Here is a 12,613-nt window from a genome sequence, read left to right on the forward strand (position 1 = left end):
AATTATGTGTATTGTAATAATTAATTATTAATTATTAATTATTAATAATAATTAAAGTTGACTCACCTGACGTTGGCCTCCGCTGATGAACGGGCAGGCCGCTGGGGTGATTCCGGTTTTACAAAGATTTACACTTCTATAATTTTTTTTGTTTTAATCTTTATTTAATTTGAACAGTGTAAACAACAGTGTGTCCGGACGTGTTTAACAATTCGAAATTCTAACGCAAAACTTGAGCCAACTATTGTTTTAATTCTAACTGACTAAAAACAATTATTTTATAATTCGAACTGACTAATAACATTTATATCTCGCAACTCTTAAACTCGAACTGGAACGAACAATTATTCTCTAATCCTAACTTAAATTCTAATTAAATCAACTGAACGAACTGATATCAGACTCACTCAAATTCGATTGAACGACTAATACCAATTATCTGCTTATTCTACCGAAACGGACCGATTCAACTAATATCAATTATTCCGATTATTCTCTTATTCAACTGAACCGCTAACAATTTCTTTATTCTAACTGATAACGATTACTCTTCTGTAATTTCGCCAAAATCTCCCGAACAGCTAACAATTACTCTTACTCTATTTTCGCTAAATACTCCCTAACGCTAACAATTACTCTTACTCTAATCTAACTGAACCAACTAATGACAGTTACTCTCTTTTCACAATTACTCTTCTTTATTCTACTGAACCACTAACAATTACTCTCCTTATTTTCGCTAAATTCTCCCGAACGCTAACAATTAATCTCCTTATTTTCGCTAAATTCTCCCGAACGCTAACAATTAATCTGATTTGAAATGTGTCGCTACGCTTTTTATAATGACATCCCCAATGGGATGGCAGTCACGTGGCAGTTCGTTCCGGTGGGAATCGCAATGCTGCAGGTTTTTAGAGTTTCCATGAGAGAACGTGGATTTTGATGATTGCTGATGTCTTGTTTGCTTCATCCCACGCCGTGTCTTGATTTCTCGTATACCTTTTCGATGCTGATGGAAACATTCAAAATACGTGATTGAATGTGGATATTGCAGTGGTTTGTCTTTCGCCGAGATTGCGTCTGCAATCCTTCCGAATCCTTTCCTGCTGATGCCAATGGGAACGATCAAGGCACGTGCAATCCGTTTTGTCAAAATTGCAAGGACTTTCCATACGCGTGTAGCAACGTGTCTTTGCCGAAGTTGCATCTGCGATGCTCTTGTAACCCTTCATAGCGGTGGTCATCTCGCAGTTCCGCCGTGGCTTTTGTATGTGTAGCACGCGTTATTTCTTGTTTCTTCCAATAAAGTATTTTTACATAATGGTAAGTTTTAATATATCATTTTGAAGTCGTTGTAGTGTGATCGTGAGGGTTTGATTTAATTATAAAGTTGTATAGTTTTATATTTTGAGGTTATCTTGTATTCATAATGGCGTGCTATGAATTTTGGTTATATGAATCTCGATCAGTGATTTTTAGTATGCGATCGCTATTTCGGTATTTTAGTTTATTGGGGTTTTTATCTTCTTTTTGTGATTACAGGTTATGTTGAGTCATGGACACAAAAGCGTCCGCGCCTGTGCGAACTGTGTGAGTATGTATTCTTAGTATTCTATCTCGTTTCGCATGTTGTTTGTTTCCTTAAACTTGTGAATTTGTTTTAGCGCAAGAGGAGGAAGATATGTGAATGGTACGAGATGACGTGATCGACGTGCGTGTGTGAATATGTGCGAAGGATGATGCTGAAGGGGCGGTTTTCCACCCAAGTAGGCACAGTGGCACCTTCGTTGACGTCGTGTCCTGATGATCTTTTGACAATTTGGTTTTATTTGACAATATGAGATATATTTTGCTCCTTGTAGATTTATATGTCCATATTTGCTATATATTAAATCGTGTATATTTTATATTACTTTCTTGTTATTAGGTTATTAGTTGTGTAACTCCAGTTTCTGATCTATGGAAAGTGGTGAAACGTCTTCACGAAATACAATTTCATTCGTTTTCCTCCCTTGCATTGGCACGCTGTGAGTGGTGTCGACTTCCAAATGAGGTTTGTGCATCTTGATTATTATGCGTTTAATGATAGATACGGAGGTATCTTTGTAAAGAGGTTCCCATGCGGAGTGTCTCGGTGTGTATCTTGTTATGATTTCTTTTATTTAGTTCATCCTGCTTCTTTCGTGTTTTATTCACTGCATATGATATTTCAGTGCAAGAAGAAGAAGAATTGTAAAGAATCCGTAAGTGGCCCTAGAAGACGCAGTCATCGTGTGAGGTGTTGTCGGCAGGAACGAAGAGTCGAAGTTGTTGAAGAAGTCGTGTGACATTTGTATTGTTTCTGGTTATATACAACGCTATTTCACATATCTATGTATATATATTATTATATTATTATATATTATTATATTAAGTCTTCAGTTGGTTTAGTTGAATGTTCAGTAATGTAATTTTCACAGGGTGGTTTTGTATATTAGATGAGTAGTTGTTCGATATAATAATATGTGTGTATATATATATATATATATACATTTCACAATGTAATTTTCCATTATGTAAAATATATATATGCATATGTATATGTGCGTGTATTGTTATTCTCATTGTTTCTCGGATCGTTAATTGGTTGAATATTCCATAATGTGGATTTCGTATATAATTCTCTAGGTTCGTAGAAATGTAATTCTATATATTTATTTCTTTGCGTTTTAATGGTTTAATAACGTATACATACATATATATATTATGAATTTTTCCCAAAGATACGCGTACGCATGTGTATATCTATATATGTGTGTGTCGCAGAGCAATCTTCTATACAATTTTCACTTTTATTAGAATGCTGACGTAGTGTAGTATATTTCATTTCTTTTATTTATTTTATTAGGTTACCAATTATTCAGATTCACGAAGTAGGTCACACACACAGATATGCATACACGTGTGTGTATATACATGTGTTTTCGCAGAGAAATCTCATACATTTGAATCGCGGCTTGTCTTATTTATTGGTTCATTTAATTATTTCATTTTATTTTTATTTTATATGTCATTGCTGATTGGTTGTAGTGTTTCTTCTTATTGATTCATTTATTTCATTTTGATTGTCTGTCGTATAATTCTTTTTATTTTGATTGGTTAGTTATTAGTTAATTTATTATTATTGGTCGTGTTTAATTATTCATAAGTTATTGGTTCGTGGCGTCACGTGCGGAACGCGGGACGTGACAATATAACGTTATACGTTATAACGCAAGAATATACAACGCTACACGTTATTACGTAATAGTATATAACGTTATACGTTACATGGTAATACTATATAACGTTATACGTTATAACGTAACACTGTATAACGATATACGTTATAACGTAAGAATATACAACGCTACACGTTATTACGTAATAGTATATAACGTTATACGTTACATGGTAATACTGTATAATGTTATACGTTATATGGTAAAACTGTATATCGTTATACGTTATAACGTAAGAATATGCAACGCTATACGTTATATGGTAATACCATATAACGTTATACGTTATAACGTAACAATATACAACGTTATACGACATATGATATTACTATATAACGTTATACGTTATTACGTAGTATTATATATCGTAATACGTTATATGGTAATACTATATAACGTTATACGTTATAACGTAACAATATACAACGTTAAACGATATATGATATTACTATATAACGTTAGACTTTATTACGTAGTAGTATATATCGTTATACGATATATGGTAATACTATATAACGTTATACGTTATAACGCAAGAATATACAACGTTATACGATATATGATAATACTATATAACGTTATACGTTATTACGTAATAGTATATATCGTTATACGTAATATGGTAATGCTATATATCGCTATACGTTATAACGTAACAATATACGTCGTTATACGTTCTTACGTAATAGTAAAAGGTATGTAAGTATGAAACCGGAATTTTTGTAAAGAAGAATACACGTTTATTGTATGGTAATTATACGTTATAACGTATCACTATATAACGATATACGTTATATGGTACTACTACATATCGTTATACGTTATAACGTAACAATATACAACGTTATACGTTATATGGTAATACTATATAACGTTATTCGTTATAACGTAACAATATACAACGTTATATGTTATTACGTCACAGTATATACCGTTATACGTTACATGGTGATACTAAATAACGATATACGTTATATGGTAATACTATATATCGTTATACGTTATAACGCAATAATATACAACGTTATACGTTATTACGTAATAGTATATATCGTTATACGTTATATGGTAATACTATATACCGTAATACGTTATAACGCAATAATATACAACGTTATACGTTATTACGTAATGCTATATTTCGTTATACGTTCTTACGTAATAGTAAAAGGTATGTAAGTATGAAACCAGAATTTTTGTAAAGAAGAATACACGTTTATTGTATGGTAATTATACGTTATAACGTATCACTATGTAACGATATACGTTATATGGTACTACTATATATCGTTATACGTTATAACGTAACAATATACAACGTTATACGTTATAACGTTATAACGTAGTAGTATACAACGCAATACGTTACACGGTAACACCATATAACGTTTTACGTTATTACGTAATAGTATATGATGTTATACGTTACATGGTAATACTATATAACATTATACGTTATAACGTAACAATATACAACGTTATAGGTTATTTCGTAACAGTATCTAATGTCATACTTTATATGGTAATACTATACAACGTTATACGTTATAACGTTATAACGTAGTAGTATACAACGCAATACGTTACACGGTAACACCATATAACGTTTTACGTTATTACGTAATAGTATATATCGTTATACGTTATTTGGTAATACTATATAACGCTATTCGTTATAACGAAAAAATATATAACGTTGTACGTTATTACGTAACACTATATATCGTTATACGTTATATGGTAATACTATATAACGTTATACGTTATTACGTAATAGTATATATCGTTATACGTTATATGGTAATACTATGTAACATTATACGTTATAACGTAACACGTTATACGTTATATGGTAATACTATATATCGTTATGCGTTATAACGTAAGAATGTACAACGCTATACGTTATTACGTAATAGTATATAATGTTATACTTTATATGCTAATACTGTATAACGTTATACATTATTACGTAATATTATATATCGTTATACGTTATATGGTAATACTATATAACGTTATACGTTATAATATTATATATACGACTTAATTGAAAATTACCAAGACACTTGACATCACGCGTTGCTCGAGAGCGAAGTTAGGCGGATGTTTATATCTTCTGGGAGTCCCAGAGCAGCAGTTAAAGGTTAATATCGAGAGCGCAGCGATGGTAAACGTTATAATAATACAAAGTTCCGATATTCTCTAACTCTAACCATTCTACAAATTTCATCTTTAAACGGTATCGTGATCTGGTCCTGGTTTAACCAATTGGCTGTTTTCCACGAGTGTTTTCCTCCACGGCTGTTTTCCTCCAATTTTTATGACGAGCCCGTCAGTAATAAATTGAAAAATAAAACAGTCGTTTCGTAACAACTCAATTCTATATTATAACAGCCACCCGTACTCCGTGTTCGACGAGTATACTCGCCATCGCTTACTGTTCGCGACACACTTTTAGGTACACGCTTTTCAAAGAGGTCGCAACGGCTAACTGCTAAATTTTTTTATTCTGACATTGAAATTTAACAAGAATAAATCAATATCAGCGGCAATTTCAGTTCTATCCTTGGCACGTAAATACAATATAATTTACCTTTAACGAAAATGAATGCAATTATTCGTAATTATTCGCGATACAATTTACTTATATATTTTTCTATGTCATCTTACGTATCTGTTATTTGTAATAGATGAGATCGAACGAGAAATATTAGAGGATCAGCAGCAGGGTTAATTTATCAGTGTAAAAATATGCGCAAACTTCCACGATCCAGTTATAACACGCGATATAATTCGCTATTTGCTTAGCTCGCTTCGCCAACTGCCAGCCTCGCTATCTATGTCCATGAGGATCTATTAAGATTATCATTTTAATTACACGTTGGTTGATCGAACGGCCAACGAGAAACGCGGCCGACAATTTTGATTAAATAGCCGCTAGCGTTACCGAGAACACGGCTCGTGTAAAAGAATTTCGTTAGACAATTTTAGTTATCGGATTTGTTCGGCGAGACGCGCAAACAAACCTGCTTTCACCTCGTCAAAGGCTACGTTTCACGCGAAACTCGCGCCAGTTACAGCGTTAACTTCCTTTGTAGTATTCATGGTGAAATCGCCAATTCATTTCCACCGTCTAACGAGAAAGACGAAACGGACGTATTCTCGGTGAACGCTTCCCTTTCGCGTCTCTCCCGTTCTTCGCATCGCTCTGCTTCAACGCAGTACAACCAGCCAGCTCTCTCGTTCGACAGCTGACAAATTGCCTGCGTAACTTGTTTGCCGCGACCGCGAGAACTATGTTTTAAGTCGAATGATCGTCAGATGTTACGAACAATTGGAAATTATCTTCATTTCCCATATCGCTGGCCGATGCTCACGATCTGTTCAGTTTGGAAAACATGGAACAGCTCGCTGGACGATTAGTTTGAATTTTACGGAATCGCGTTTGAGGTGGAATATGCCGAGATCGTAGAATCGTTGATGTTCGACTGCTCCCACGAATACTCTGGTGTCTGTACGTTTTATCAGTCGAACCTAACATTTCTCAGTGACGGATAAGTTTCTTTTTAAAAAATCTACACATTCTTTTCTCTGTTCGATAGAATAGAATTCCGATAAATAAGAATTTGGTATGAAACTAACAACGCTCCAGTCGTACAGAAAGAAAATACAATTTAATTAAAAACGTGGGAGGTGGTGTAAGAATCGGCGATAGGATTCATCAAGAGTACGTGACGTTGGAAAAGCTACAGTCACGGATGTTAGAAAATGGAAACGTGATATTGAGAATTATGTAAAGCACGTGGATTGCTCGAATGATGGGGTAACTGTGGGGAAACCTTAAATACACTGATGTAATGGGATGGTTTCGTTGTGATAAAGACGATAATAACGACGACTTTATAGAAATGGAAACAGCCAGCTAAAACGATAATGGAGTGGCACTTTCCCATGTCGAAGCACCCTTGCCACTCGAAAAAGGGGCTTCGATCGTATAAAATTCACCGCGCAAAAGCTCCCAGGTACAGAGAAAATGTAATTTTACGCAGTTATTTCCACCGAAAGAATCATGTGACGTGGTGCTTAAAAAGATATGGAATGTATAAATATTCAAAAAATCAATTTTATAAAATTAAATCTATCGATCCATTAATAGGATTAAAAGAAAGGAATACATCCGAAATGTACACAAAATTGAAGGAAAGGAAGATTTGTATAAAAATTGTAATAATACGATGCAGCAATTTCACGATACCATTTAATTAAAGTGGGTGTATATATTTTTGAGAGCATCCTCTGTATATCAGAAATATATTACGAAATAGAAGTATGTTATTACTGGTTTTCCGATGAGAATCCGAAGTGTATCAAAAATTTAATCGGCGTAGATATTTATCAATGCAACAGTTGCAATTTCACAGATACAAATATCTTGCGAGTTCTCTCATCGTCGTAATTTGTATCTCCTTTATATACATCGTCTGTCTGAATATTCTTTCTAATATTCTAATTAGACTGTAGATTTTGATGCAAATTCATATTTTTGAGGATATGATTGAAAAGAAAAAAAAAAGAGAAGTAAAGAGTATTTTGTATATTTTATATTTTCTTTCGTATCACGTGCATTTTGTACAATTTTATTGAAATTGGATTACAAGAGCCAAGCAAATCGAACATCAAACGGACTACGCGTCGTGTGTTACTTTATAGGAAAATCACGACGATGTCTGTAACATTCGTAGTATTTTACGATCCTATCTACGATAGCAATTAAAAGTTCATCAAACAGATGATTACATCACGTACAAGCCATTTGAAAGTCAAATTGTTCCATTTTCCGAAAATTTATTCTTTCTAACTCTTTAAGAGTATTACTTATTAACATACTAAATAATACTTGACTGTTCGAATAGTTTGATGATTTTTGGAAAGTACGTGTCCCTGATAAATATAACTTTTATGCACACTTCCAAATCCGTTTGAAATTTCATCGATACGATCAAGTTAGGCGTGTCTCGCTACAGTGCTGCAATGATCATTTCGAAATGCTTCGTATATCATATACGCAAAAAGTTTCCAGCAACGTTGAAACAGCTTCGCGAGCCACGTGTAATTTATTTATAAAAGATTTTTGCAACTGTCGAGACATCTTGGTATCTGTTAATAATCGTTAAGATATCATTGCAATCAAGTAAGTGCACTGTATCATACGCGATAACGAAGTTACTCGATTATTCGAATGGTATGTACTGGGATTAGTTTCGATGGATGTTTGAATGATGACGGAATATTTGGCCAGCATAAGCACTGATCCCTTCCATATCGATCGCGTTTATCGATATTTGATAAAGAGGTCGTTTGCAAATTACATTTACCGTCTACTGTTGCTCACGAAATTATTCCAACTCTGATACGTGCTTCTTTATAAATATATCGCGTGTGTACGTGTATGTTACATATTATATTACATATCGCATATTACATATTATATTGTATTTTAAGTAACAAGATATTTAGTGCGAGTGTATATTTCGCAGAGATTCCAAAAGTGATTAAACAGTCAATTATCCATCACATCGATGCATCTCAATGTTCAATGGGACAGTATTTAGCGTCTATAACATGTTGAAGATAGCTCTTTATGGTGTATCTCGTGGAGGAAATTAATTTCACGAAATTAATTAAACAGTCAATTATCTGTTGTACCGATACGTCTTGATATTCAATGGAATAATTTTTGATATTTATTGTACGCTCAAAATACCTATCTATACTATGTACTATTCCCCCCCCCCCCCCCCCAAATATTCGCATACAATTATTTTCTGCCTTTTACATTTGCACTTTCAGGATGATTTCAAATTTTACCAATGCGATCGGGATAGTCGTGTTTCGTTACAAAACGAACGAAATCCCGAAAAGTCTCGTGTAACGGGCTATAGGAGGCGTTGGTGCGTTCTTTAAAACAGAATAACTTTTCAAAAATTGAGTCAAACAATTTGTTTCTTTCCTTTTTTCTTTTTTTTTTTTTTTTACGAGTTAGAAGAATTGGAAAGATTAACAATTGGTGACGTGTAAAGAAATGTTGAAAGAAGTACAATTAGTCGGAATAGCGAAGAAGAAAGTAAAGGTAGCTTTTTACAACTTTTCTAGCTGGACCTGTAACGAAGATTTAAATAACACATTTCGAAGATTACCTCTAACTCGTCGAGCAAAATTCAAATGGTTCGGTCCACAGTTGCAGACGAGTTATTTCGTTCGAATGAACGTACGAAACGAAAGATATTTTTACGGCGAGTGTCGGACTATTTTAGCTTTCGAGGCATTGTAAGTTGAATTTTAGTTGCGGTGTCGACAAATCATTGATTCAGTGACAGTGAATTTTCTTTTTTCTGGGTGTGATGCGAATGCGCAGAAACTTTGACGTCAAACGTTCCCGCTGAACGAACAGGACCTTCCGGCTGCCATGGATATTGATTTTCCTTGGGCTTCAATGTTTCTGGAGCAGCTGTACCCATCCAGCGCAGACTCCGGCTATTCTCAATATGGCTGTCTATTGTACCCAAATCCGCTCGTTTTGCGTTGCAACGCGCTCGCCGCCATACACCAGCATACGATCAATGCGCCAAGGACATCAGCCGATAGCAATTTAAACAGCCGAATTTATTTTCGAATGTGACGCGCTAGACGTTATCAACATGGCCGATACATGTACCCTGTCACGTACTTCCTGATCGTCGCGTCTATCTCCATGGTCGTAAGCATCAATAGTAAGCCTCGCATTCCACTCGCTTTGTCAGGCTGCTTAAACTTTCGTCACGAATCAAATTACATTTTTCTGAAATTAAAAATTCGCCGATACGCGTTGTCCATCTTCGGTATTTGCGAGAGAAGAAAACGATTCTTGCGCCTTATTCGTCACGCCGATTTTCACGTCGATACGATCGGAATACCAAAGTTGATCGACTCGACAATGAATTGACCAGTTAACCGTTGCGACTAATGCGACTAAAATGCGTTAGAAAGGACAGAACAACTACTTTGTTCACGCTGTATTATAGTTTTTTCATAATAATTATTTATATCTCTTCATTTGTTCGTTTTACCTGGTCCTGGCTTCCGAATGGTCGAAACGTCTTCAAATTTACGAATATATTTTAGTTTTCGCTGAAATTGCAGTTTAAACAGCAAAAACTGCTTTTTACGCGTGACGAGTATACTCGTCAAGAGTAGGTAACTGGTTAAGACGGAAGATAATTTGCCAGGATAGACAATGGCGGTATTTCGTCTTTGAGAATTTTTAATTTGAGGAATTTTTCTTTCAACAAAGAGCGTTTCTGTAATGGAAAATGGAAGTTTCTGTTTCTTCCCATTTTTCTCTTTCTTTCTCGAGGTTCCTTTCAATTACATGGCCCTATTTGTTTTACGAGCAAGTTGCGTTTTAGGAGCGTGTTTCGTTGAGGGAGTTTTCACTAGATGTCTGAAGGAACGATGTTTCGTCTATTTATAGCGAAGATCTTCCTCTACATATAAACTGCATATAGAGGAAAGTGCACCTGTTGAAGCCTTCACTCGTAGGTGTTAGCCATTTGTGTTACGAATCGTGTAAACAACGATCATCGTACACGGTGCATTTAATTGACTTTTCTTCCGTGATAAGCTTCGCGATGAATTCTCATTTCGAGGCTACCTTTTTCATTTACCGTCTTGCCTATGTTTCCTATGTATAAAATAAATAATTCATACTGAATACATCTATTTCTATTTTCTCTTTTTCTTTAGATAAGAAGAATATTACAGTCAACTTTCACAGAGAATTTTTAACATTAGATCGTCCCAAAAGTGTCTTTTATCTTATAAGGAAATAATAGACGCACAACATTTTTTGTTTTAAATTATTTTATTGAATTACGTTTAATCCATCTTATTCTATTGGAACCAGATGTGAAATAAAACAGTATAATTTTTAACTTCATGAAATATACATAGAATATTTCGTGGATATCGAATCTGCAGTCTTGCGTAGATCCAATTGTCGTATAGATGCAAACGTAGTCGTATACCGTCTGTTTAGTCTTCGGAGATGATCCAATCTGTTAAGAAGCTGAAACTCTAGAGGATTGGTACGATTGGTCAAACTTGCGTGGAAGCGTTTTTCCGAACTTGGAAATATCTTTCACAACTGTAGGTATTTTTAAGTACCCGTGTATGATTTCGTTGATTACCTGCCAATGGATAAGGAATACGTTTGCTGCTCTCGGAATACGTTTAATTGAAATAAATCGAAATAAATTTTTCGTAATTTCCAGATACGTTTACGATATTTTGCTTGCCAAGTCTTACCGTCGGACGTATCGCAAGAACAGCAGGAAAATTTGGCGAAATATCGTTAGAGACGCTATTCGACGGAAAAGCTAAACATCCGAAGAATTCCGTTGTAAATAAGAAACCTAAACCGATGTTTCACCTTATTAGACGATTTCCTCGATGATATCCCTTTCCGCAATCTTCCTAGCAATCTTGTCAACGAACGCGACGAAATTTCATCCTACGCATATCGCCGATATGTCTATTAAATGTCAAGACTAATATCTATTTATTTTTACAAAAATGTACAAAAATCTGACGTTAATGAAAGCACAACACATCTGTTTGAAAAATGAAAGAAAGGAAGAAGTAGAAGGAAGTAATTTCTAAGAAATAAATGAGAGAAAGATGCGAAGCATTAAAAAGTAGACAACGATTTGCCCAACGTCTTACGTCCGATTCCTACGTCGATTTTAATAATCTTTAGAAATCTAGGATAAATCACGATATCTATTAATTAATACGTATTTGTCGGTTGATTGTGTCCGATGATCAGGCCAACTGTTAACTACGGAACATCGAACTCACGCAGCGTCGGAACGAGCAAACAATTTATGGTGTCATCAGTGTGATACAATGGAAGATGGAGAGAGATGCGCCAATCTGACCGGAAACTTCACCACTTTCGGGCACAAGTGCACTGGTGACAAAAGGACCTGTATGGTAATGACAAATGATAACAGCGATTCAAACGCTTGTTGATTATACACAGGTCACGCACGTGTTTCAGCAGATGTTTGATATTTTGCTTTGATCGCGTGCTTTTAAAGCAAACAGAATATAGCAAACAGCTAGCTAAAAGCGATATTAGTTATCGTCAACACGTCAACAGCGAACTGTTCTCTAATTCAGTGAAATCGTTATTTCCTATGCCGATTTTTGTTGTATTTTTAAGAATTTTGTAAAGTTTTCTGATCCAAAGTGTCTCGTCGTATTCTCCTAAATCGTTTCGAGTTAATTGGTAAAATGTTTGATCATTCGGT

At 34.8% G+C, this 12,613-nt stretch overlaps 2 long non-coding RNA genes across 2 annotated transcripts; both read left to right on the forward strand.

Annotated features, from left to right (window-relative positions):
- The first annotated feature begins 800 nt into the window (after window positions 1-800).
- Window positions 801-2,579, forward strand: LOC126914813 (uncharacterized). Its single transcript, XR_007709817.1, has 5 exons — window positions 801-1,323; window positions 1,543-1,590; window positions 1,665-1,766; window positions 1,928-2,053; window positions 2,214-2,579. It is a non-coding gene; the product is annotated as an uncharacterized LOC126914813 (long non-coding RNA).
- A 6,923-nt stretch (window positions 2,580-9,502) lies between these two features.
- LOC126914877 (uncharacterized) lies at window positions 9,503-11,891 on the forward strand. The gene is made up of 3 exons (XR_007709897.1): window positions 9,503-9,590; window positions 9,679-10,033; window positions 11,573-11,891. It is a non-coding gene; the product is annotated as an uncharacterized LOC126914877 (long non-coding RNA).
- Window positions 11,892-12,613: the final 722 nt, after the last annotated feature.

This window comes from Bombus affinis, chromosome 3, assembly GCF_024516045.1.
Source record: "Bombus affinis isolate iyBomAffi1 chromosome 3, iyBomAffi1.2, whole genome shotgun sequence".
NCBI lineage: Eukaryota > Metazoa > Arthropoda > Insecta > Hymenoptera > Apidae > Bombus > Bombus affinis.